At 39.6% G+C, this 27,080-nt stretch overlaps 1 protein-coding gene across 2 annotated transcripts in view; it reads left to right on the forward strand.

The window, feature by feature from the left end:
- Positions 1-12,276: 12,276 nt before the first annotated feature.
- The window catches only part of LOC147755419 (uncharacterized), a 29,462-nt gene continuing 14,658 nt past the window's right edge, over positions 12,277-27,080 (forward strand). The window contains exons 1-3 of one of the 2 annotated variants that reach the window (XR_015328874.1): positions 12,277-12,978; positions 13,143-13,244; positions 13,571-14,281. The gene's annotated coding sequence lies outside the window, so the exon portion shown is untranslated. Of the gene's footprint in view, positions 12,979-13,142; positions 13,245-13,570; positions 14,282-27,080 lie in introns of those variants that run through there. The other variant, XM_086990758.1, reaches the window with a different exon arrangement.

A 27,080-nucleotide genomic window follows, 5' to 3' on the forward strand; every position in this document is an offset into this window, starting at 1 on the left:
TATTATACCAAGATCAGATTCAATTCTAATCTACGTGGTTTGTGAATCCACTTTGAGCCCTAACGGTTGTTACTATGTTAACAGCTTTTGCATTCAGTAGTTCGTTTTTTCCTTGACTCGAACGTGTATAACGTTATCAGAACTATATTCGAAGAGTATATAAAATGCCAGATAGCTATTAAAAAATAAATCGACTACATGTTTGATCTTTAGCGTTGGAATTCTTTTTTAGCACCAAAGTTTTGATCGAGATACATTAAGTTATTAGTCATCGTTTGTTGCTTTTACAATAGGAGTGCCAACGCTAATCCAGGATGGCCTATGCCTCTTACTGGTACACTTCATACTTGTATAAGCAGTTTTCGAAAACATCCTTTTGCATCTGGTCAATGAGGAGCTGAGTCACCTACATCTGCATTCGTTTGCACCTAATGAATCCCTAATCAATAGATATTAATTACGTTAGAGATAGAAAAATAATGTTTATTTACACGGTAATCAATGGTAGTATGGCGCTTTCGCAATACCCAGAGGTTGGGAAAAGGCTTCTAATAATGAACTGAGTGTTTTGCGGTTTCTCGTTCGTTCCCAGATCTTTTCGCTGAAATTTGGCCAGTTCAATAGGTGCTATCTTCTGCATGCAGCGCTGCTATTTGCACTAGGCAGGTCTGTCATTACTAAATATTAAAAATATTCGATGTATATGATATTCGAGATATCTGGACTAATGGATCAGGTGAAACTAACCAGCCGCTATCTGCTTTGTTTACCTCTCAATGCACGTTATTATCATGACATTTGTGAGGAAGAAGCCAGCATGTCTTGCGCCGTAATTTCTTGCATGATAATTAAGGCGCCGATACTCAAACGTACGCTCAATTTTCGAATCATCGAAACTAGACTCATCATATTCTTATCAGTGGGTACAGAAGATTTGAGCCTATCAGAACGACTTGTCTTCTTCTGTTGTTTTATGCTGACATGAGCATGTGTACAATTACGTAAGATTGACATGTTGGGAGTTTGTTTGATGAAGCGCTCGTGAGCCTGCTTCACGCTATTTCGTAACTATCTGAAAGGCTTACTTAGTTTCATTACAGTGAATATTACTATAAAATAGTGTCATCTGTCAGAGTAAATTTAGACGCATTTGGCAAACAAGTTTGAGTCGAAATTTCAGAGAGTTCGTCATCAGAGTAAGGTGCCAGAAGTGATGTGGTATTGACACCTTACTGTTAAATATCATGTAAATATATTAGACTGACAATGCTTCGAAGAGCAGCGTTTCGAAGCATGTACACGTCTTCCGTATTGACAGCCTTTGCCAAAAGTGGAGGCATGAATACTTTGAAGTCGCATCGTTAGGTTCTCTATTTTGAGCAGGCACGCGCATGCACGGATACGGACATCGATACTTCCTAGGATTTTCGAACTGCTTACCTGTGCTTTACTATGTTTCCAGATAAAATTAGTTCTGCTTAAGTTTGCATTCATTGTTCTATATTATAACACTCAATTTGTCCCCTAAAATCGATAATCCAGCATATTATAAAAAAAAACCGTCTAGCATGCCCGTTTGCGAACTGCAACTGACATAGGAAGCTGTTTCGTAGAAGTGGATTGTAAGCTATAATTATGTCAATAGCGTTTAACTGGCAGTGCAAGGAACTCGGAAAGATTTCGACCGCTATGATGTGTGAGCTTTAGGCTGTATCATTAAAGAATTTAAGCAAGCATCAACTGTTTCCTATATTATCTTGAAACTGAAATATTGCTCATTAATATTTTATATAGCTATATATATATATATATATATAGCTAGCAGACGCCGCTAAACCGGCACCGTTTCTTTTAGAAGCGACGTTTGCTAGCATAGTGAAACTTTACCGACAATGGATAAAGTTTCCAGGCTTTTGCGCAATGAAGATTAGAAGAAAGGAAACCTGCAACTTAGTTAACGAATTAGTAAAGAGGCCGAGACATGTGCATTTTCCACAAAATGGATAAGCCAATAATGTAGATGCGAGACGCATACAATAAGGGCAGTCCCGTACGCGTGTGTTTGCAGCTCTGTTAACGCGTGTATATTGACTCAATGACCACGGCGTGGCCAGCCAGAACAGAGTAGCAGAACAGTCGTAATCGTACAGTGACTGTAGGGGTTCGGGCCCATGTTGTCTGCTTCATGCCCAAACCAGCGTCACACGTTCTTGTGTGTTAAAAAATATTCCATGTAGGCACTAAGCCATGTCCGCGTTTCCGCAGCAGCCTTAAAAAGGATCCGAGTTTTGAAGAGAAACTACCGGTAGCCAAGGGTCTTTATATCACACATTTCTATATATAGCGTTGAAAAGCGAAAGAGCGGTACAAGGACAAAGGAGAAAAAGGTATGGCTTTTATTAGTTCTGTTGAAAACACCAGTGGTTTCGGCTGACTGGTCTTCATGTACTTATATCAAAACTTCAATCAGAAGCTTATCTTTCCCAATCAGAAGGAAAAACTTTTGATTGAAGAAAGTGAATAATACTGACATCCACGTTCTTGCTGGCTGAAAATAAGCTGTTTGACTGACGATGCAACAGTGGTTTTCCTTTAAGCCGTCCCTCGCTGCTTTAAACAGGAAGTTAAGGGAGAAGGTTCCCCTTGGTCGATGGCAGGTCGCTCGATACCATACTAAGGCGTGTATGAAGTTTTCAGTTTCAACGATGTTGGCTCAGGTTTCTTTATATCATGCATTATAATGATTGCCACAGTTTGCGACAGGCAATGTCATTATGTAATCGTAAGTACGCTGCGAGTTTGACACGCGTCTCGAGTGTTTTTTTTTTCTGCTCAAGCATTTCCTATGTTCGACTGTTTCTCTCTGCACAATGAGCTTTTACGCCCTAAATGAACGGGCTTAAAAATGAGTGTGAAATAGGTACAAATATTGCTGTAGCACACCTTTTGTCATACGAATCTAGAAGGCGTGCAGTTTTACTCTACAGCCTCTCACAGAGCGGCGAATAACACCTAAGAACCCCTCATACCGTGTCAATGAACAATTTCTATTCTGTAGAAAGCATTATCTTCGTTCCTCCGTAACGCTCGAACGCCTCAGGCGTTTGAAAAACAATTTCAATTGCGCAGTTCTAAGATGTCGAAAGACGCGAAAAACAAGTAGTTGTGTGAAAGTATGTCTGCTTTAAAACATATTTGCAACTTATATATATATATATATACGTGTACACGAGTTTAGTTTGCGAAGCTTTCTTACAGAACATTTACCCTGGTTCTACAATCCGCTTTTGATATGGCACGTCGGCCTAGTTGCACACGCGGTTACCCATTTCACGCGAAAATGCTTCCTATGTTTAGAGAAGGACATTCGCATGTTTTTTCTCGTCTACCAATAGAGAATGTTGCCTTCTATTCGGTAATCTTAATGATCTATGAGACTGTTTGCTCCGAGATAGTACTAAAATGATAATGTAACAAAAACTGCTTATATGCCTGCTAGATCTAATGACTCCAAATGAAAACTGGGATATATGACATTACGTTAATAAGAATGTACATCTCAATTGGATGTATTCCACCAATGCGCTCAGCCATTTAATAGAATACTCAGCACAGAGCATCCGGATATGTTCAGGACCTGTCAGAACTCTCTGAGCGGCTAATATTTGAAACAAGCCAGACGACTTTTCTTGAGCTATGGCAAAGACGGTCAGAACTCCATCAGGCATTCTGACTTAATTTAACAAAAAAATTTAAATGTTCAACTATTTGGGTTTTTCTTAGCAAAGGTCACCTCGTTTTTAGTTCGCTTCGTGCACCCATTGACTTTACTAATCTTCGGAGTCCGGTTGCCTCCCCTGTTTTCCACTGCCGGTATTAATCGAAGTTTGTCCACGAATCCTTTGACGAAAAGCTAGCTTTCTTGTTATCGCTGAAGTGAAGTGCTTCCGAAAACTTTTGTCTTGTTGTCTACCTAAAGTAACCGAGAAGTGACTTTAAAAGTTTATCAAATGTTAGTATTGCATTAAGTTTAATTTGATCCTTTTCATTATGTATCGACCACAAAAGCTTACTTCTTTCAACATGAACATTTGTCTGTATGCGTATTCACCCAGACAACTCGAACGGATATATATATGATTGATCAAATATTAGAAGATATTTTGTATTCGTGACATTATCCTTGTTGCATGTCTCTCACACGCTAATAAATAGTCGTAAGTTTTTATCCTATAATAAAAGCTTGGGCCATCCAGAATTAGAAAACAACTCTTACTTACTCCGAATTGCAAACCGCGGATTGGATTAAATTGTGTCGTAATGTATTCACAGCCTCAGAAACAATAAAGACCCTTCTGAAACTCTAGCAAACCCCCTAGCCAGCTTACGTTTCAACAAAGCGCTGTTGTCGTAACACGTAAGGCTAAAAATAAAAATCTTTGAGGCAACCTGCCCATTCTGGACATCCCACGTGTACCCAGAAAACTATTGTTCATGCACGTATTACAATTTGTTAGCTGAATACATGTCAGGAGATTGTTTTTGCAGCTTAAAATGGGCATTCTATAAAAAGGATTACAAGTGAGGCCTGTATTGTTACATTGTAGCCAAGACTGGGACAGCTTAAGATAACACGAAACGATGTCGTGATGGTTGCGTAGCTCAAACAATCGACTATCACTATTTACTATATAATATATAATAGTATTACTATATAATATAAAAACAATTAGTTAACGTTGTTATTCCAATGATGAATGATATGCTAATTTTTAACGCTATGTACACTTTTGTATGAGAAGTAATCGGTTTCTGTATTAAATTGCATCATTAAAGACTAGTAATAAAAGAAAAACAAATATTTATAAATAAAAATAAGGTGGAAGTCGGGAAAAAAATAAGTTGGAATTCTTTGCGCATACCGGAGTGCTTGCTTTGTTATTTGCTGTAAACCGTGAATGCTAATCGTGGTATTCTGTTTCTTAAGTGTAAAAAATGATATAGGTTAAGTCTTCGTGGACATTCTGTCAGTGATTTATGGGGCAAAGAAGAAGCACGGCAAAGCTGTTTATAGCTATGCAATCCAGGAAGAAGGGAAAGTGAAGAAAATGAGGTCTTGCAATGAATATTGTCCTCGCTTGGGTAGACTTGTGCTTTACTCTGTTAGCTTTTACCGCTGATTCTGATGTTCTTGGCCCGCGGTAGGGCAGAAGGTCTGTCCAGAAGGCAGATTGCTTAACATCTGAATAACCTCAGCCGACTTGCTGGTTTCGTCATGACGGTTTCATGGCACGGCAGGAACGGAGTGGGAATAACGGAAAAGAAGTGGGTGCGTCCGAGGGTGGTCCCATCAACCTAACGCCCAAGAAAACGCTAAGGAAGCGTATCTGCTTCGGGTATACTTCGAGTGTGTTCTGCAGCGAGTCTCGTCTCACCTTCTTGATGTACAGAGCCCCACACCTACCCATGTGGAAGAAGGAGGGACGCGAGAGGCAAGACAGGCTTACTCCAACTTCTTTCTCCTTTCATTTTCAGTGTGATGGGTGTACAAACGTCCCAAGGACCCCAACTACTCGCCACGCATTGCCAGCAGCAGTATTTCCGGGGTGCACGTTCGGTCGTGTTCTAAAACGTTTTATATATGGGAGAGGAATACTAAGTCTTCCGAAAATGCCGAGTATTCTGAAACTGAAAAAAGTGGTGCTGTCATTGAAATATGTACAAGATTTAATCAAGAAAGTACAACGTTTGGGTCATGTCCCTGTTCATTTGATCGCGTTTATCGTCTCAAAAATTTCAGATACGTGAATGGTACCAAATAATTGAACCCATAATGTAAAAACGGTTATTAGATCCATATATTCTACTAGCAACAATTAAATTATTCAGAACCGACCTTACACGTGTATCGTTATAAAGATACTTGCATTTTGTCAAACCGAAGTGCATATTCTTTGAATTTTTTCAAAACTGTCCGATTTCATCTATAGGGATTGGATTTATTATAAAAATTCTTTTATAAAAGTAATAAATGCGCATACATATATGTGTATATGGCAAGATTGAATGTCTTTTTGCTAAAAACCCGTTTAATTTCGGAAGTTCTGTCTCAGCGATCTGTCAATACAATGATAAAATGGAAAAGCTTTCTTAAATATTAAATGTAGAGGCTACATTTAGTCGATTTAATTTAACAACAGCAAGTTACCAATAATGCCTAAGCTGCTTGACAAAACTTGACGTTCTCTAAAACGTGGCTTCTGATGGAACTGGAACGGCCGTTACTCTCAAAACAATGTCGTTAAAAAACGTTTTCCTTCAAGCAGATTCAGATATACAACTAAAAACGACAAGGTTTTTGTAAACACGGTACCACCGGTGACCTATCACACTTGCAGCTCGTTACAACTACAATTCCGTCACGCAAGTACATAGTTTTATTTTTTTTTAGTGATTATCACAATTTTTAGCGATATCATTCATGATATCAATTAGCCATAAGATCCACATTTTAGATTTCAATATAATTAATTACTGCGATATTCATCAACTTTTTCTATTACCAATATAAGAAAAATGTAATAATCTAGTACTAGTGGAAAAAGTAATAACTAATAACGAAGTAATTAAAAATATTACAGTACTCATTGTTTTCTTTAGCTACATAAAATGTTTCATATTAAATACGTTAAAAACTAAAAATAGTTCAGATCTGTATTCTGCTTACCGCTAGTTCAACTGACTAAAATGCTAAGTATGGCAATTGCGTTCCCTCAGTATAAATCGTTGCAGCGCAAACCGTCCAGCTACAACCCGCTCTCAATTTTAGATTAGTCGTCAAAATTACCTAATTATCAATTACTGCCTATTCCCCTTGTCCTTAATTACGAGCGGTTGATCTAGCAATTAGAAGCTCGTACCATAATTGCTCCATGTATTTGATTTTAATTGCAATCATTTTAGGCAATATTTGTCTGTGAAAATGGGCCTAACAGGATCTTTCTATGTGCAACAGGTAAATATTAGATATCCCTATCTAAACTAATGACATTTTGCCCTCACGTTAGTCAGGCAGCATGTCGTATGGGTTTTTATTCTTAGGACCAATGAACCGACGTTTTTTCCAAATCCTTCTTGTGTTTGGCTGCACAAAGAGCACAGACCGATGAAAGCTTTCGAATGGCGATCCCGCATCGAATTCACTAGAACAACCATTCAGAAATGTCGCGCCAAAACTTATCTTTCAAGCCAATACAATGAGTGCTAAAATACCTTTGTGGTATCTAATGCTAATTATCTTATGGGTATTGCCATACATCAGTATAATGCAATGATTAAAACATCATTATCACGCTTATTCAACAATGCTACAAAAGAAGCATTATTTCATAAACTGGTCTATATCTGATGCCTATATGCTTCGATTGGGTAAAATGATAAAAAATTGCCAGTAAACTCACACAGCTGTGGCCTTTGCTAACGGACAGTTAAGGCCAATTCCGTTTTTGGTCGTTTGTGCTCAGAGTGTATGTCCAATCGAGTTGAATTTGCGCTCTGCCTATTTTCAGATCTCATAGCTTTTACCTTTATTTAACGCAGGTTCAATAGTAGGAGCCTGCTGCCTGTCGGTGCCGCCGCTCTTGCCGTCTCTGATATCGCAACTTCCAAACGTCGGTATACGGTGGAAAGTGTTTAGAAGATTGTTTTATACACATACACATATATATATGTATATATATACGTTCCTGATTTATTCTCGCTTCTCATCTGTCGTATATCTGCACGTGATATTCCGAGTAAACCGAATATATAGGCACCGTCATACGCAGTGCGAACGTGTTTTCTTGCTTAATATGTGGGGTAGTTTGGATTCGGTACAACACCTATATCACAATTGTACCATGACACAGATTCATTTCATCAGAAATGATCGCTACATGATGAATTAGGATAATAATATAAAAAAGAGCAGAACTTACATGACAACTCATCAGATATTAGAGTTGATCAGAGATAAAAGTGTAGCTTTGAGTTGGCACATGCATGTTAGTACATAGCTAATCCCTAAATTCTGGAGGCGTTGTCCAGATGATGCCAGGGAAATCCTGCGCGAAACATAAATAAAAGAAATAACATTCCCTAGCTTTAGAATGATGTTGGAACTCTTTTACTCGAGATAAACGCGACTATGGCTTCACTTCGTATTAGCCTGAATACAACGACGAAACGCTGAATAAGAGCCAAAGCGCTCAATTGCGAGATTCTAGTTCTGTTGCATTGAGAAATGGAATAATACAGAGGATCACGCATAACAACAAACCGTAATCCCGAACCGGATCAGCCATCGCCCCGTTACGTCCACCGCGTTCCACTTTATTACAAAGCGAATGATTGCCTGCTTCACGCTGCTCGAACCGAGCAGCTTTGTCCGCTTTATTTATAACACTCATTGAGTTTAGTCGGCTCATGCTATTCCAGATACGCATGCAGCTTGCATGTATACGTACTAGCGTGTCTAAATCACAGTAACATTTCATGTGGCGCTACTGGCGCAGTCTTCAGATGGTAGCATACCGCCAACTAGTAGCCAGCGCTCTCTAGCGCTTTATCGATATCGCATCCGCATATCAGATCGCAGATTGGCCGGATTGGATCGTCCGCAATCGAAAACGGAGTTTTCTAAAGCCATAACGGAAACGCGTGTGTTTGGAAGGACGACACGCGAGCATGCACGCTCGTACGACACTACTTGCACGAAAATTTCAACGAAACCAATTTAAAGCGAATGGCTCGTAATAGGCACGGTTATGTATTAAAAATCGTTTTGTCGCCTATAACAGCGACTATGAACTCGTTTCAAGGAATGTGAACAGTCTAAATGTCGACTGTACGAATCCAGCTAATACGTATCCTGATATGTGCTAATCTGAATCTGCGTACTTAAAGCGTTTTGCTGAACGATCACATTATGGAATACAGAAAAAAACAATTTAAGAATTTAATAACGTATGTGTTCCTAACAAAAGGCCGTATTTTGTATAAAATGTGTTCAGTGACAGCACTACACGTTTGGAACAAGCCAGTTTATAAAGCGCAACGGATTTAAGGCGATCTATAATATATCTAATATGAGACCTCTTTCTAAGGGATCCTTTTTCTATAAATCTCGCTAGGTTGTCCACGTATACCTGTAATCTGTTTTCTGCCGACAGCGAAACGAAGAGGCATATTTGTTAATTTCCAGAAATCAGATTTGTAATCGAAGGGATAAGATTCATTAGTGAAAACCTTGTGGATCTCGTCACACGCACATTGAACATGGCAAGTTAGGCAAATTCATCTTTTATAAATACGACATGCATACGTGTACAATATGGGAATTTATCAAGATCCAAGCGCCAGGCTATCGATTGCAGCTAGATATTTTAGCGATCTACCTCGATATAGTTTTTGTCCGGTCCTTGCTTTAGCTCAAGCAAGGCGTTTTTAACGTTCCGGGGTATACTGACAGTAGTAGCGCCTAGTAGTGAGCAAAGGCAAGGTTTGTCATTCTTTCTAATGTAGTTCCTTCTTTTTTCTTTCTTATAATACATCGGACGACGTCTGTGGTATAAAAGATCTTGCGATAAATTCTAGTTGACATCAACATTACACGTCATGCATCATCCGAATACAAACGTCACATTATATAGTTTGCCTTTCTGATTATAGTCCTGTTATTAATTAGTACACTATTCACTTCGTATAGTCGCAGCTGAGTTTGTTAATTACACAGTTATACAGGTTCCACAAGGTCTTCATCAAGCTAAGAGGATTCTTTCGTCTGAGAGAAAGCTGATGTTAGACGTGCTTTCAGGCGAGTTGCCATAATAGCCATGTGGAGCCGCCAAATATTGCGTTGTCATTTTCGTTACCATCAACCGTTTCTCTCTTAATTTCGAAATTGTTGCAAAGCGAAATTTTCGTCATTAGGCAAGGCGAGTTTCGTTTGCCGTTCGTATATTCCTAGCAAAGCTTCTCGGCAGTCTACCTAAACATAGCCAATATTTTGTTTGCACATCAGTGAAGTTTCTCACTACCAATACTCCCGCTACGGGCCTATTGCTTATGAAACCGTACAGGGGGACGAGAATTATTTCGAATATTCAACCCTATCTGTTGAGAGTGTGGCGATATTTATGTTGATCGAACACAACTGCACAGCAAATTGCTTACTAATAGCTTATTAAGATAACTTAAACTATCTCTTCGTTGGAGCTAAAGATACAACCCGAATCTCCTGGTTATGGCTCCGCTACCAAGCCATATATACATTGATGATTATTATTACACCCTTATACTCACAACGATAATCATATAAACTTAACAACGATGGCATGCATCTTTTATTTATAATAAATATTTGCTGCAGTGCATAAACGATTTATCAAGTTGAAGATTCTTTCCCGATCTAATCACTATTTCCAGAGGCTCGCTTCTCTACAATGACCCGCATGTCGTTTACCCTTGATTGAAAAAAATCGTCACTACATTTGGCCTAGAGAAACGGAAACATCTACTAGGTTGTATACGTATCGCAATCGACGTTGTGCAACTTGACATTTTATCCAAAGGATTTTTCTTTGAGAGACGGCTTGATTACGATAACTAGCTAAGAGCTAAGAATCGTCTAAACAGGACGTATGAAATCTATCAAATTGTGTAGCAAACCTTGCTGTACTTGACATCTTGAAATTAAATATAAATAGACAGTTCGACATTCGATGCGTGCCGGTCGTCAAATTCTTCTGCTACATGTCCCGAAAGGGAAAACACGTCCTTGTTGAATAACATGTTTATAGCATCCATATAGATTTAGCTAATTTAGTCGCTACCTCTATATTTCGCAAGCTAGGCTTTGCAATATATAATTCGAAGCGTGTGTAAGCGTGCGTCGTCCGCAAGAACCGGCTCGAGAAGATCGTACGCCTCTTTACCTACTGCGATCCATTAAGTACGATCGTGCAGTTTAATCCCTTATGAAATACTCTCCAGAGCAGACGATATTCGTACCGAGGAACAATTTATTGGTGCTCTCTACCAACAAGTCCAACTTGTTCGACACGAAGAGAACCTTTTCGACGGTAGCTTTTAGCAACCATTGGAATACGAGCTTTGGTTTTTAGGATGTGTCGGGTCGATGACAGGAATTGATGGACGCATTAAAATTGGTCCAAATCGAATGTAACGCGCGTGCTACGCTGCAGTTTGTATTTTGTTTACGTAAACCTGTTTAGTAATAGTAGGTTAAAGAACAGGTAACATTATTGCTCAAGGTTACCTGTTCTGATCTAAATAGAGCGCATTAGGAAGACATGCTTCCGGTATAAACAAGTGCTATATATGAATTGTGATACCTACTATGGTATAACAGTCGGTAACTGCAATACAACAATTACAAGCAGAACGAAAAACTCGAATTACAAAAAAACATCATTGTAGTTTTCATATAGATTTAGCAAATGCTCCGACATGTCCTGTACTTGATTGCTATACAAATGTAGTTTCTTAAACGACGCGATGGATTTTACTACTAATATTGATTTCTATTTACCCAAAAAAGTGTGATCGCTTTCGACAAGCAGTAACAATCAGACTTCTATCAACGGTGACAGACCTAAAAGTATCTACTTGTATGTATTTCTCTTTGTTTTTTTTATACCTTACGCGAAATGAATTGGTAGGATTTAAATTATTTTTGTACTTATTTGCTATTATTGGTGCCGTCAAAAGAAATAAATGACCTAGAAAGGCGTGCACGTCCTATGCCTATCAACAGATAAAGTACGACCCAGCGTTTCAGGGACGTTTATTCTAAAACCAGTTTACAACAAGATTACAGTAACTCAAAACTATGACACAGGCTAAATTTCGTCACCTCAATTATGGACTCAATATAGCTCGTGGCGTCCCTGAGACTGTCGACCATCAGGTAGCAATTGAGCATCTATTCGCAATTACACACCCGTCTTATTTTGCATAACCAACCACTTGCCATCAAGCAACAGGTTTCGAAATTAGTAAACGTACCAAAGTCTCAGAAATACCTACTCTCACGTTGTAGTGGTCGCCGCCCGTCTACAGTTAAGAGAAACGAGCGAATCTGACGGCTGCAACATATGCTACGTACTGCTTCGGGCGCTATAGATCGTGGCATAAATCCAATAACGGAAAGGGATCTAGCCAAACAACCGAAATCACCAGTAACGATACTAACAAAAGGTAGAGGCGGCGTTAAGTAAGCAGAGGGAATAGTTTTCACACCTAATACTTTTTGAACTCCATCATCTCCTTCTGCTTTGTTCGCCTTCGTTTCTGTCGTGACTCGAAACCAAGCTAGAGCCTTTCAAATTTTCTTGAATCGCCATTTCCTAGAATGCCAGGGGTGAACAAAGACACGTCCAAAAGAGACTAGGCAAGTGAACAAGCAAGAGGCAAGCCATGAGAGGGGTCACAATAGGAGTTCTTTCTACCCATTACTTTTAGTACACGAGTAGCGTGAGAGCAAAGCGTGCTCACCTGACGAGCAGTCGTTGAATACTCATTCAAGCAATAGCTATAAAAATAACAACGTGCGTTATATAAAGGTCAGCACAAGCACGCAAGATAAAAGGACATGATGTCCTTGAGACGACGTAAGCTAGTCTCCTTGGTCGTCTAACAATGCTGATGGTGGCCATTTTGCAAACGGTGGTAGTAGTCACAGTAAATATTTATCCCGTTTTCTATTTCGCTATGTCCTGCTTTGAAGTTCCTCTTACTGAGAGAAGTGAAAGTGAAGTAAGAAATTTAGTCTTTTGTTTTCGGACAGTGGTTTGTTTATCAAAGCCTATTTAGTGAGAGTGGAAAAAACTTGGACTTTATGAGCAAAGGATTTTCGATGTGTTCGGGTCACATGTGTTATGTGCTACAGTGTTTCTGCTAGGAGAGAAGGCAAGCGTACGTTTTCCCTCATAAAAATACCATTTTATATGTATTTAAATGCATCGTGTATTTTGGTCTATAGAAAAACTGGTTAAATAGGGCGAGATGGGGTAAGGACACGGGCTAAAGTTATCTGAAATTTAGTTTTGATTACTAATATATTAAATAATATTTTACAGCCGCGAAGTCCTTGGTTCAATCATTGGTTAAAGCTAACTAATGTTTTCAACGTCCGTTCACCGACATATTTACCAGTGTACACATTAGTACACGCTTTACAGGTATTCTAGATAACATGAGCTTCTATTGCTTTATGGAGAGTAAACGCGTTGCAGTAGTACAATTGCTAAAACGTGCTTTGATCATTTACGGAAAGCCGCGTTGCAAAGTTCGACATTTGAAGTAGCAGTGAGCAAATCGAATTTGAACATCAGCCTTAAATAACCCTTCTAGCTGTTTGGTAACATACCGATTTGCTAAATACTAAAACAGTAATAGAAAAGGTTTAAACTATGAACCAGCTTTATTTTTACTTTATATATCCCAGTGCTGTTGCTCAGAATCAACACCCGATGCCGTTTTTTTCTCGATCTGTGTCCTGTCTTAGACGAAGACATCCTACCTTATACATACGCACCTGTGCTACGCTTTCTTTATCACCACTGGCAGAAACCTAGGCGGTTGAGCGAACAGAAGCATTCGTGAGGCAGAACCCTCGAGACCTTTCCTTTCCTCCCCGATATCGTGACTGGCAGTTAGTAAGATATCGCCAGTTACCTGACAACTGACATATCGTTCACAGTCGATCGTCAGGCTCTCACCAAGAAAATGGTCCTCACCAAGACGAATCATTTCTTGAGCTATTTGTAAAAAGGAGGCCGGCGGGTGAAGCTCATTGCCTTCCGATATGAACTCGGGGCGTAACCAAGACGACGTGCATCCTGTTCGAAGGTTGCTCTGCTATATAATCTAGCCAGTTACTCTTGGATCGTCTTGAATTGACTAACATAGCTTTATATTGATATTATATTGATATATTTATATATATTTGTTTATATATATAGCTTTATATTGATAAAGCTTTTATTTAGATACTGCACAACGTTTTTTAGACATTGGTCGAAATTTAAAAAAAGCCTGGCATTTTTGTATGATTTGATAGACACTTCTTAATACCAATGGCCAATAATGCGAGACTTACCTAAGAGTGTGTGACATACATGATATGTAAGACCATCCAGCAAAATAAATATTATATCCGTGTACAAGGTGACAAGTTTTTGTGCTAAGTTTTTCTATGAATTATTAAAATATCTTTATTTTGGGATAAAGCCAGCTTTGAAAAGTAAAGATCGAAGGCATTGATCTTAGTACAAAACTGTATGTATTACGTTGATTATAATCTACTTTAAAAAAATTCTGATAATTTTTGTAAACTATGACAGCTAAGGATATTTATGCCTTTTTTTTCTAAATTTCTTCTTGGTAAAAGTACTGTTTTCATATTTTAACGGAGAACAGAACTCTTTATCTAAGCAAAACTTCCTGAGTGGCACAGTGTCTACTTAGGCTGTCGTCCTCCACAGCCTATAGTTAGGCAAACTGATCAAAATCTTTTTATGTTCGCAAAAAGGTCTTGTGTTCGGTCTGCGAGCATTCATTAATTTCGAACGTTTAGAAGGAGATAAAGGTTTTCGCCATTTGCATAATCGAAGCATTGAGACCTGCTCATTATAGTAGGTTGTTAACTCTAACGCGGATAAGCCTTGAGAGTCAACATAACAACATATGTTAAGCATAAAATGCAATCTATCACATGACCAAATCGACCAGACGCCAATATAGATTTAATTATAACGTTTATCCACTCGTGGACAGCTTCCCGCAAAGATCTAGATACAGAGACGACAACATACGTGAAATAGCAAAAAGATACCATCCTATGTATTCCTATATGCGTATGGCAATGTCTGTAGGGATTTTTTGATTTCCTCTTCAAGCATTTTGTGTAACAATTTCTGGTAACCTTGTCTCCGCATGTACATGCTTCTAAACGTAACGATAATTAGTTGATAGTCTCATTAAAATTTACTGTACTACGGATATTCGTGTACGAATGTCACAAAATATTCACTTGAACAAACAATCAAATTCAGGGAACGTATGGTTTCCAGCATGTAAATAAAAATTTACTCAAAAACGTAAATTTTCTTCAGCTTGACATCAAGCAATGGAACTGAAGTAAACGTTTGCTATGATATGAAGATGTTCAATTATGAAAGCACAAGCAGAAGCTCGAAAAAACAAAATACGTCTATATTTCATAACTATTTTACTTATGGTGTATGGCTTTTATATCGGCCGTGGCGGAAACGGGCTGAGTTCGATTCAACCCTGTCCGGTTTGTCGAGGCTGTGTCCTAGGTATTGCACCACCGTATAGAGAGCTAATACTGTGTGCGGTGCTTACACAACCGCTTAGCGCACCAGAGGTTCGTACCCCACCAAATCTAGACGTCCATTTATTCCCAGTTTCGTGTCGTGCTTTGACCTTTCTGTAGAAGTGATTAATTTACTTTTCGCGACATGACTAGTTGTTCGGGATCAGATTTTGTGAAGGTTATGCTTTAAACCTTTCACAGGATCAGTGTAAGATGGTAGAACAGGCCAACATTAACTTCGGAGCAGGACCAAATGTCTCCGAGGCTATGTAGCGCGCTATTACTAACCGGAAAATGTGCCTCGATCTATTGGTCACTAGATTTTTCTATTTCGAATAGAACCTGCATTGACCGGCACTAGCACTAACGGCTTCACGAGGCAGCTGTCGACCCGGTTATAGCATGACAGTGACAAGCCGATTAGTAATCTATGTGAGCTCCCTTTCGATCTTGTGGCGGGCACTCCACTGAACTGGTAATCGTGAACCTTTTTACCTCCTTCCGTCCATGTAGCAAGATCATTAATGTTGCTCAGTCGATGAATAGAGCTTCTGAAACATGCCCTCATGTATTCCTATATGGAAATTAGAAATATTTGAAATGCTGCGTGAGTGAATGTGGATCACGCTAGACCATTTCCGTATAGAGATACACGTCTAACGTGTCTTGTCAAACAATTTATCGAAGATGAACCGTTCCGCTGTGATTATTCAACTGACTGAATTTGAGACACAAACATATGCGCAAGTTTCTACCGTGAACTAAATTCAGTATCATTCTCGTCGGAATAATCCACCCTATTTCTTTTATACATGCTCGCACATACTCGCCGAGACGCATGGAAGCAGCTCGAACCTTTGCTGAGCAGCTCGGACTGAAAGCAAAAATGAAATGAACGAAATATATACCTGTGGGATTAACTTGACAGAGGTCACTAATCAAATCGGATTCTATTATAGCGTGCGGTATTTTCAGTCTTTTCCTAATTACCTCTTACAGACGTCACTGGTTGTCCTTGCCCTTACCTGCAATTACTCGGAGTCGGCTAGGGGTTCAATATGGAACGTTTCTTGTAGACGTGACCTCACTGATTCAGCAGTTCGTTTCTTCCAGTCAGCAGCAGCTGAGCACATATGGCAACATCATCTTGCACCACTATATCGTGTACGCATTGGCAGAACAGGATATTTTTCTAGTGGACGGTTGTAGCTCTTTAATAAGTATTTTCTATTTTTTTCATTCCATACACCTCGAATACTACCCGCCCACCCTTAAGAATCTTTTGTTATGACTTCGCCGCACTACAGACATACAAGAAATTAGTTCGACAATTTATAGGTAGAGTGATATTTGCTAAATATGCAAAAAAGGGTATGAAAAAAGATAAAATAGTGGCCATTGGTCGTAGAGTGCTGCCTAACAGAAAGTTCTATATGAACATATTCTTGCGTACCCTCTATCAATCTGAAAATTTTCTATAGATCCCTGTTCCTCCGAGACATTTTAAAGTAACTAACGAATAAACGGTGACAAACAATGCGTGTTAAGCACTTAGTGGTAGCCCATACACCATTGTCTTGCGTGCAATCCAACAGGTCACAGTTCTTGAACACGTAAGTCTACACATGCTGCTCTGTGGATGTTTTCGATTCGATTCCGGAAGTATAGAGCTTAAACGGCTAGCAGCACATCAAGAAAGTTCTAAAACAATTCACTAGAGTACTTTGTAAAATTACTTAGTAAATTTATATAAAAATACTTAGTAAATTTATATAAAAACACCTAGTAAATGTATATTAAAGACCTAGTAAATGTATATTAAAGTATATATATATATTTATTATAGTATATTATTATTATAAATATATATATATATATATTGTTATAGTAAATTTATATAAAAATACTTAGTAAATTTAATAAGTGAATACGTTACCACTGTACCATAACGAGGGCATGCAGTGATCTATGAGATAAACAATAGCGACATTATGAAAGGCTTACTTTGAAAGTATTTAATTTGCGAGCTAAATGCAGTAACGGTAAGCTTTATTTTGATCCACATGCAGTGGAACATTATTACTTCTTCTTTTGGTTCACTTGGTACTATGTGGTATTGGCCCTATCGCAAAACGACTATTGATTTTTCATGGTGATTTCTTGGCATATTTGTTGAAAAGATTCTAACGAAGAAAGAATCGGAGCCGTTACTAGACTATAAAAAAAACATTGTGCTCAAGTACGCTTACCGTTAGCGTAATGACTTCTGTCATCCACTCCGGCATTCTTCCAGCAAGAACACAGATTTTCTCCAATCTCATCTCCCATTTCCCAGCGTTATTTCTGGCAGAAAACGGCGATAGCGTTTGCGGTAATGTAACATCCTCTCGGCTCATGCTTAAGTACTATGATTAGTCATCGATTTCCACCATCTGCGTACTGACAAGGATCGATAAGCGAGAATCCACCTTGTACGGTACACAGTTGTTCATTGTTCCTTTTTCATGTAACGCTAAGCAAAAGCCAGCCGCTCGCGTCCCTTGCCATCACCTAATTACTGCCATTACCTCCTGCATATGTGCGTCTGCATGTATACGCCTTCTCATTCGCATTGTCCCCCAGCAGCAGATATGTTTTGGCGGGTTATAAACAATGCAGTGCGATGATTGCTTCTGCTTTTTGCTTTGGCATACTTGGCCGCTGTAGCCAGCGGTTGTATGTCGAACCCAGTTACGGCCCCAAACGATAAATGATAGCAGCTCAGGTCCAGGTTCCAAAGCATTACTGCGTTTTCTCCATCCACTCGGCAGTGAGCTCCTGTTCCTTCAACGACAAGGTCAGCATCATCAGTCAAAACGGAACCGCTTCTACTTCGATCATTCCAACCGTCGCTGTTAGCTGGGTAAGTGGGTTTGTGTGGTGGCTGATTAGGTGTAGCACATACAAAAACGTATTAACAGGCAACGAGGGGAAAACGACGACGAGTTCATTTCACAGTTGATGACCGTCGAGTACAGTGCAGTCATTTTTAAGGGGGGGGGGGGGGGGGGGATTACGAGGCGTGTCCAAGAGGTTGGTCAGGTAGAGCGCTTTTCGCCGCTGGAACAGAAAAAAAGGATCCAGAAACTGTCGCATCGTCGACCACTGGTATCTGTAGATAATGCCCAGTCCATCTGTGACCCCCTTCAATTCGTCCTGCAGTCCCGCATCCTCTCACCCAGCGTTTTGACCGTGACACCCATCTTAGGCTGTAACCTGCGAAAAAAACAGCATGAACTGTTTTGCTTTGTTTCTTCTGATTTCTCTACTGCTTTCGTTCCCCGTTACATTATTCTCTGGATACTTGCCTGCAGACGTCGTTCAACTTCGTTTACCAGATACGCTGCTGAAATACTTTATTTACCCTGTTTGTGCAAATTTTCGCGTAACGCTCGTGTTGTGGATTTGCAAGAAACTATGTCTGCGTCTTTTGAAATATACATTTCAAAAAATGGATTTGCCGTTATTAGTCTTACTTCGCTTCTCTTTCCGTTCTTTCGCTTCTCATGGACATGATCAGTCGAGTTTACGGAACTAAGTGCCTTGGAGTCCATAGGTTTTTCCAGGTGAAGTCGATTCCCGGCGGATAAACTCAATCTGAGCGGGAGTTCGAACGAGCCGAAACCGTTTTGATACCGAGTTGTTGATTCCAGCCGCCCTCATACTTGAGTAGTCAGTGAGATGACTTCTATGAGTTCGCTGGCTCCAATTAAAGAGTAACAGGACACCAAGAACGAAAATAGGCGGTGGTAAGAGATGCAGGACCTGGGCCAAGGACAGCGACAGGTTGTGACAACGTTAACGTAGTTGATGCGGAAAACAAAGAACGATCGATCAGGACAACTGTTGTTTCGTTGGCTGCGGATAGCGACACTGGTTGTAGCGGAACTTATAAAGCCGACAGCGAAAAAGGCACAGAGAAGAAACACCAAGAGCTGAAAGACGCTAAGGGCTAAGATCTGTGACGTACGGGAATGCGAATTGATTCAAGAAATACTGGTTAAACTACAGCTTCAGAGTGAGAAGAAATTCACCCGTGGTCGAAACGACGAAGACGCGTTGCGACAATGGCCTTATTTTTCTTATTCAACATTTTCAGTAATTATTTCTATGGAAACAAGTACTTGGAATCATTTGTCTTAGCATTAAAGACTTGCCTTTGTTAGGGGGTCTAACCGTTGTGAGTCTTGTTGGATTCATCTTGGGTTTCTCCAACAAACCTATGAAACGGCATAGAAACAGCTATTAATTTTATTTCAAATACTTTATCTTGCCTAATTTCTCGTTTTTCCTTTGTTCCTCATTTCTCTGGTTATCAATATATGGTGACAATCTTTGCGAACGCTGTGACCTAAAAAGCAAGCGTGGAAGCACGCTCGTTACTGACCATGGTAACGCACTAGACGACATGCACTTTAGCTACTTAGACCATGTTAGCCTCCAACCACCGCCCCCCAATGGTTTGAGAGGGCCGAAAGAGCTGAGCTCTGCATTTGCTGGGGGTAGGATGTCGCGGAAGGTTTCTAGGTTTGGCAATTGAGAGGAAAGAGTAAGGGGCTACTTTTTACGAAAGGGAACCGATACAGCAATGGGCAAAGCATTCGGTGCTACAGTGAATGGCGTTTGAAGAACTGGTCACTAAGCAGAGAAAAGGAACTGGCTCAGCGCGTGTCCAGGTTGACCTGAGCTATCACTAAGGCTTAGTCCAACCTGAACATGCTTGTCTGTCAAACGTATTTTCCGTCAAGTTTATAATCTCCTTGAGAAACTAGCATCGTTTCGGCTCACTGGTCTAGTTGACAGAATGCTCCTTCTTCTCATTGTGTTACTGTGTTACGAACACATACAAGCAGAAATGTATTTATTTATATATTTGTTATACGCGCAAGCAACGCGATACTTCGTCAAGTGGAAAATGGAAAAGCAGCCAGTTGTGGATATCAAATATTATATGGAAATCAATCAAATGTTTTCAAAGCCACTCGAAGCTATAAATCATTTGCAGGGCATTTGGTCTTCTTAGTTCGCTCGTTTTCATTTATAATTTCACAGGCTATAAGCAATACTATTAATTTTTTCGTTGCAAACCCTAACCGAATAATATTATGAAACGCGCTTGGGTTAGCATATAGCTACATAACCATATACATACATATATATATATATATATATATATATATATATATATATGTAAATGTGATGATAAATATGTTATTTCCTTTCATTACAGTTCTAAATATCCGTATAATACGTCATTAGGTCGTTGGTCGAATTTCGTAGCTTTTAGCAGACTTCATTTTGTCAGTCACTATTAGTGAACTTGCTTTGTAACATTTATAAAATCAGCACGTGGCGGTTTGTGTTTTGTCCCACGTCTGCTAACACGGTGTAATTGGGTTTCGGCTTGTGTATCTATCAAATATCCCCCATCTATTGCTTACATCCTGCACATGCCGAACTGTGTGGCTGGATCTCGTTTTTGTTTCGTTGACATTGCAATGTCTGACGTTGACGCGTTTTGGATGTTTGCTCAGACATTTGACTTGCGAAGCTCACTACCGGGCTTGCCGCTGACAGTTCAGGCTACCGAAATGGTATGGCAACTTGAGCCTGTCCTTTCAGAGCAACCTTCCTTCATAGTGATTCCGCAACGACATTGCTTTGAGAAACGCCCTTTTTTCAACCTTTTTTTTTCCTATTTTGTACGTTCGGCAACGCTAGTAGCATTGAAAATATTTGTTGAGCGTGAGTCTGCTGGCAGCATTGACAGCTAATCAGACTTAATAGGGAAGCCCGAGAGGCCGTCAAAAGCAGCTGTATTATAACTGAATCGTGACGATAAAGGCTAGCATATGGCCAAGATCAGCCGGCGTTGATTGCTTAGTTTCATTTTAGTTGCGTATAGCCATAGCAACAAGTCGAGTTATTATAATACACAAAACAGGCTCGGGCAGATACAGGAAGAGCTTGAGTTTTCCTCTAGGAGTTGAAATGGGATAGTTCAACTTCGTTGAGAAGCCAAACGGCTTGAAGATTCTGATTGCGTTTTGGGAAAATATGTCTAGCGGCCGTATGAAGAAAGTAAGTGCTTCGATGCAAACATCTGGCTAACCATTTACGCTAGCCTTTTTAGTTATCCTTTACCGTTATTTTGTCTAATAGGGTATACGCGCCTTAAAGTTGGGATATTTACTCAGGGAGCATGCAGAATGCCCGTGTCAAATCAGGCAACAGTAGCTCTCTTCCCGTTGCAACCTATTGCCTGAAAACGTAAGGCTTCATTGAACCGCCTCCGCAGCAATGAGGCCCGTGGGAAAATTACCGTTTCGTGCACTGGTGCGCTAAGTCCGTTAATTTCCTTCCAGCTGCCTCGCCAGCGATTTAAATCGAAGCGCATGCTAAGCCTCTAGCATGAGAGTATCTGTGAAACAAAGTTAGGCACATAAATGAAGAGGCTAACACGGTTTACACTCGTACAATTTTCCGTATACTGTTATTTTTTTTCAGCCGATTAGAAAATACGGTTTCGTAATCAGCAGCAGTTGTTCGATAAAATCATCTTGATATTTTTGGCAGTGTTTACAAGCGGAACACTGCCACATTTTTTTTATAACCATGAGTCAGTGAAAGCGGCGTATGGTATTCGTTGAAGCGAGATAATTCGGAAGTTCCCAACGCACTGAGCGCTCAGATATAAATAAATAAATAGGACAATCTTTTTGAAACATACCGCTTCGTGTGGATTTCAATCAACATCACTTTGACGATTTACTCCGACGCTTGAAGGTTCACAGCAACACTGCCGAATATTCAGGTATCAGATCACGGATAGGGACAGTGTAAACAGGGCTATATGTCTATGCTTCGTCTCTGGGGAAGTGACCCATAATCTGACAGGCTTCCCCACTGAGCGAAGCTGCGAACACTACTCAATATACATCCAGCTGACCCTCCCCATAACATTTTATTTTTAATAGTAAACTCCGATTCTATTCTAAGAATTAAATCTTCTTTTCCCATAATGTTCGTCATATCTCATGACATAGTAGTATATTTATTTGCCATAAATAAATATACTAATATTGAAGTTTACATATATACGCCATACATATATACATATATAGACACATTTTTGAAGCTTGACATGCGGATAGAAACTATCGAATATGATTGCTCTTGATCTTGTTTTGAACTTAACCTTGCGTTGACATGCGTAACAAAAAAACAGACAGAATTTTAATCCGATGTAAGATAATGATGCGCTCAGTGAGTACTAGTGATATTACAGTTCTTAGGTGAAGAAATCTATTCGATACCGAATAAATCGTTGTAAGCCGGTTGTAACTTATAACTTGTATACATATTCTTAGCAGTCTACAAAACCTATTCTAAAATAAACAAAATACTATTTCGATAATAATTTGACTACAAACAAATGGTTTGCTTTGATATTCTGGCACCCTTTAAATTTTAGTGAAATACTAAAAAACGTCTCAGGACCATCTGTTTTTGAAGTCAGCTACTAGGTGAGTCATAACGGAGTTTGTTGTTTATATCAGAGAAAGAGGCTGTGCTGTCAACACTTCAACGGGATTTATCAAAACAAAAGATGACGTCCCAACCCCTTGTCGTCCTGGAATGCAACGGCGCCCACCTTCCGGTGTCTTCGACAAGGCCGGTAGGGGATCAGGACAGAGAAATGCTTACTCTCAAATAGGACAATTCAAGACGTGACGCGGCTGCATGATAAGCCACTGTGTTGATTTAGGCGACTGGGTTCATTGACAGCTGGCAGAGCGGAGTCTTTAATAGGTGTAGCCAATTTCGATGGATGAACAAGATGCACAATCTATGGAAAGGTCATTGCTTTATATTGATTTGTCAGAACAACGTATCACCTAAAAGTTTCAACTTGTTTAAATTGATAATCAGTATAAATAAATGTACAAAACTTGAACAGTAAGCCGCAATACTAGAGCTGCTACAACGCTCGTTCGATAGCTGCGTTTACTGTTCACCGTTTGTGCTGATTTCCTTGACATTGACCCTTTATTTGTCATAGTCCTGCTTATGTATCGCGGCGTTACAAAAATCGTACGCTGTTGTGAGCGTAAATATTACATATAAAAGAAAATTAGGTACTGTAGGCAATAAAAAATACTTAATACTCATGTGCGCAGTGGTAGATTATGATGGGATTACCTAAGTATCATTACGGATATAAATGGTTAGGTCCACACATACTGCACGATTACCTCTGTCTGCAGGTATGTTGATCCAGGAATAAGGGACTGGCAAAAAAATGCTGTTTCAACTTCCCTGCTCTACAATATACTGATATATATATATATATATATATATATATATATATATATATATATATATTTCAAAATGTCGCCTTGAAGCAACGAAATTCTTCCCTGTAACCCCAACCTTTTATACCACTATAGGTATACATACTTGTATTAATTGCGTATAGTGTATATATATATATATATATATATATATATATGTATATATGACTATTTCAGTAATGTACGTTTGAGTCGCTTATTCATATTCAATCAAGACGCGTGTGCACGCGTTCATGATCACGATTTCTGAAAACTACCGCCCGCTAGGCCAGACTCCATTCAATGGACTATTATATAGTGCACTTTTCTCTATTTGGTAACAAACGCTGTAAGGACGCCACAAATAGCCAAAATGAGAATGTCCCTTGTGGATTACGTGACAACTTTCGCCGGCTTTGTCGCCGCGCGATCCTTGACCCGTTTTGGGTCGCTTACCTGCTTTCGTCTGTGTCTTCTTATTACCGTATTTCACAGCCTTCACTTGGCTAGTATCGTGTCTGGCGTTCAAGCAATGGCAACAAAGACGTCAACCATTCGTTGTATCCCACTGCTTTCGTCTCTTTTTATTTTTCAACGTGACGTGCCTTATGTTGCATCAACAGAGGCAGGCCGCTCAGCAGGCAGACTTTGAGGTCTAGCACTGATTCAAAGCGCCTATCCGTTTTTCTTCCTCTGCTACTCGTTTGTTTACGTCGAGGCCGGGTCGTCAGGCTGTTGACACCTGGCGTTGTTTGGGGACAGTAGTATCTGGTCACCTGACGATAACTCTCTCACCATGTTTCAGCTCGAATTTAAATCAGCGAAGTTGATTCGCGAAGCACCTAAATTATCATAGCGCGGACTCAACGGGGCCTCCGTGGATATCTTCAACGGCGATTTTAAATAATGCGCACTTTTGCTTAAGAAACGCCGAACTAGGAAGTTCGACGGGAACCAAATAGACACGATGTCTCAAATACGGACGAGCCGTTATCAACTTAGCTTAGTAAGAACGACGACGTATGTAGTCGATGGGAAGCAGGTGCATCGAAGAGGAACCATCCTCGTAGACTAGCCAGTCAGATAACTCGTTTTTCTATAGACCGTACTCACGAATATACTTGGTTTTTTCAAAACTGTTAGTCGAGCTGTTTTTCTTTCGATAGGCACGAAGGAACCTATCGCCGAACAAAAATAGTAGAGGCGTAGGAACCAGCTGGCCGGCATCGCGAGGATTAACACAGGCAGACTGAGCGGACCCCCATTGTACTGTCTAAATCTTTCTTCTGACGTTTGTGGATCGCGCTTGATTCATTGATAACCTCCGTAATTTCAGAGGCGACGGGTTCATGGGACTAGATGGTTGAACATGTCTGCGTACTATTAAAGGTGGTAGGCAACCAATTGTTTGATCGAAAAACAAAACGTACGTTGCTTGAGAATATCGAATTAGAACAAGATGAGCTCAAAAACATGTGTTCTACTAGTTTATCTAGATGCATTAATTCTTATTTCGTAATCTACGTAGATGTTAACGTAAACGGTTTCTTTGGTTTCCTTTGGGAAACCTTTGTGACCACCTATTTCCACTTACTATTATAGTAGTTATTACTAACAGTATCAGAAAGCTAACTTTTGCTGAAACGATCCCCCCAAAAAGGTATGTCGACATTAGATATATAATAGTTGCAAATATCTAATATGACAAACTTTAAAGCAAAATGGAGGAATAAGAACGGCTGACATTGTTTCAGAAAGTTTACATGGATTTATCACAGTTTAACTTAATCCAAGTGTGAATCATGTGAAAAGTACCTTTGTGATACTTCCTACAGCTATTGTTTCCCGTTATAAGGATAATGTGTGGGTTCGTCCACCCGCACCAGCATTAATCCGTAGTATGCAACATAGGATCGAAGAAGCTTTTTGCATTTATCATAGTCATTATATATTCACTGAGGTTTACACTGTGCTACCTAAATATGCTCTATTTATTATATATTAGATCAAATAGCTCGAGCCCGAATCGTATTGTAGCTTCGAGCACCTCACGGGTCTCAATTATATAAATGGCCCTCAATTGTCGTGGTGCGATTAATGATTTTCGGCCACCGGCATTCCGAAAAGTGGCCTTTTTACCCTGAGAAGATTGAGTTGTTCACTCCTTTAATATTCGAAATTTATCTGAATAAAGTTTAAATTTTTAATTTTAGTAGACAGTGGCAACACATTCTCCCACGTATTGGTCCGCATTTCGGTACAAGTTTGTCATCATTTTCTGACTTCTGTAGGAGTTACTATATGCCTGCTTGAACGACGTTTTCTCTCCTTAAACAACGCTGGAATACCATAATATTCGATTGTTTCATAATTTAAATCAAAGTCGCCTTCTCTTATTTGACAGAGATTTCTCTTTGAAATGGAGCTGTTTCAGTCTTTTCGCTCATTTAAGGTTCTACCATTTTTCTTAAAATTGCCTTTTATGTGTATAAATTGAAAAATATGTAGGCTCGGTCCTGTGCTATTGTCCAACCTAAAAGCAATCGCTAAAGATGCACGAATCGCACACGGATTTTTTTCATCTTACCGCCACATAAGCAACCGAATCTAGTTTGCATCTGCCCCCGATACGTGTGCAGATGCAGACAGATAGTGTGCAAAAGATACATATTTGTGTGCGTATTTATGTGCGTGAAATACTACAAATTCATACATAGTTTTATATATATATATATATTTTTTTTTTTTTTTAAAAACGACATCTAGTTTTAATGGATATTATGAAAAATTAGGATAAAAATGTAGACTAATAATGTGCAAATGATAAACACACAAAGACAGCTTGTATTACGTCCGAATAAAACTCGTTGAACTTGCCATTGCCATCGCACGATCTCATACATAAACGATCAATGTACTTATGTGAAACGAACCGTGAGCCTTCTTTGTTCAAGCAAATCGGATGACTTCATTCCATGTTCTATATCCGTCTGTAGATACACAGACATATGTCTACAAGATCTGTATCTTATGAGAGTATCTATAAGCTACGTCGATTGGATAGCAGTTCCAACAATTCAGAAAATATTTCTCCATAGCCCGCAGCTATCGAAAGTTCCGCCAAACAACTACGCCGATTTCTGGGCGCCGGAATCGAGCTTTTTGATTGAAGATCTAGACACGAAGAACCTTATGCAAATAAAACGTGCGCCCGATCCAAGGCTCAAATGAGGTGGCCTTGCTCATCAGAGGCCTACAATCACTCATTGTAAGCTTTACCGTTCTCAACGAGTCGCCGTTAGTCT

The sequence above is a fragment of the Varroa destructor genome, unplaced genomic scaffold (assembly GCF_002443255.2).
Source record: "Varroa destructor unplaced genomic scaffold, Vdes_3.0 BEIS01000005.1, whole genome shotgun sequence".
Lineage (NCBI taxonomy): Eukaryota > Metazoa > Arthropoda > Arachnida > Mesostigmata > Varroidae > Varroa > Varroa destructor.